This window comes from Lemur catta, chromosome 3, assembly GCF_020740605.2.
Source record: "Lemur catta isolate mLemCat1 chromosome 3, mLemCat1.pri, whole genome shotgun sequence".
In the NCBI taxonomy this organism is placed as follows: domain Eukaryota; kingdom Metazoa; phylum Chordata; class Mammalia; order Primates; family Lemuridae; genus Lemur; species Lemur catta.
In genome coordinates this window covers 89,214,735-89,216,319 of record NC_059130.1, presented here as the reverse complement: position 1 = coordinate 89,216,319, position 1,585 = coordinate 89,214,735, and positions in this window count along the sequence as shown.

The following is a 1,585-nucleotide window of genomic DNA, read 5'->3' as shown; positions in this document are numbered from 1 at the left end:
ACCAGAAGGATTTTCGATGCAAGTTCAGCTTAATCTACTAGTGGTTCAAATGCAAAGTGGACTCATGTGGCACTCCAGGATGCCATGTAATTATTTCAGACAGTTTCCAGAAAAGTCCGTGAGGTTTAAGAAATTGTTTCTAAAAAGAGCATTAGCACTTATTGTCTTTCCTGTGTGCAGGCACTATACGTGCTTATAGTCCTAGTGAGGAGTTATCATCGCCCTCTTATCTTGAGCAAAAAGAAAACTCAGAGAGATTAGATATTTTGTGCAAGCCAGTAGGAGGGAAGCCAGAATTCAAACCCAGGTCCGTCTGACCTCCCCAAGACCCCTAGTTGTACACCCTGGCTCCAAGCCAATTCTGTCATAATTATAGCCAAAACAATTGCCAAGTGGCCCTCATTTCATTTAAAAGTGAGGATGAGTCCTGTTCTGTAAGGAATATAGAAATTACATTAATACACTGTGCCTGGGGCCAACCACCTCCCCACATCTTTAATGGAAAAGCAGATCCAAATAACACTGGTTTACAAGCAAATTGACAAAGACTAAAAGTGATAGTTTTTAAGCACTGTTGCCCAGCAGTATTTAAAAACGAAATTAGTTTTTTGACAGGTCTATCTTAACCACCAAAAGTCATTGAGGTAAAAAGGAGTTGCAGATGGGACAGGCAGGTAAGAACGTTAACAAGCCCATTTAGCTGCCCTCAGAGCTGGCCCCGTGGGTCCCCCCAGGAGGTAAAGGCATCGTGTGAGCCAATAGCACCTTGGTGGGCACTCCTTTCACTATCTGTATTGCCCTTGAATCCTCAGAATAATCCTGGGAGGCACATAACATAATCCTCATTTTACCTCTGACAAAAACAGGCTCTGTGAAGTTAGATACCTTGCACAGCATGTAACAGAATTGGAATTTACGCAAATGTCATCTGGTTCCAATCCCATACTTTTCCACTAAACCATACTGATGACTTTCATTGTGATACCACCATTTGCTGGAACACCCACCCAGGTGTGAGGTATGGCAGGGTGGGGGTTGAAGGAACTAGCCTAAGCCTTGTCTACACTAGAATCCTTACTCTGAACACCTACCATATGCCAAGTACTAAGCTAGGGGCGTGTTGATGAATAAACATGTCCAGCCTTTTTTTTTCTTGCACCTATTTTGAGCATGATACTATGCAGTGGGTTATGAAAGAAAAACAGGAATGGAAATTTAGAGTTTTATTATAAAGACAAGACATATGGAACAATGATCTAGCCACATAGCTCTAGCATAGGTAGTTTCTGTGCTAAAGGGAGCATTTCAGGAAATTATGAAAATCTGTGAGTGGAAGGAGGATTCTGGAACCCAGAAAGGAAGGAGGATGTGCCCTGGTGGACAGAAGGCAAGTTCTAATGAAAGAAATTTCTCGGTTTGGATCCCTGGGCAAACCATTTAACATATCTGAGATTCCCGATCAGAGAAGGGAGGATTAGAGATAAAATATGCCAAGTTTCTGGCACTCAGTGAAGAGTAGTGGGAATCAAACAGTAGCCAGAAAGAGTTCCCAGAAGAAAAGAGCTTGGGCCAGGCTCTTTGGCAG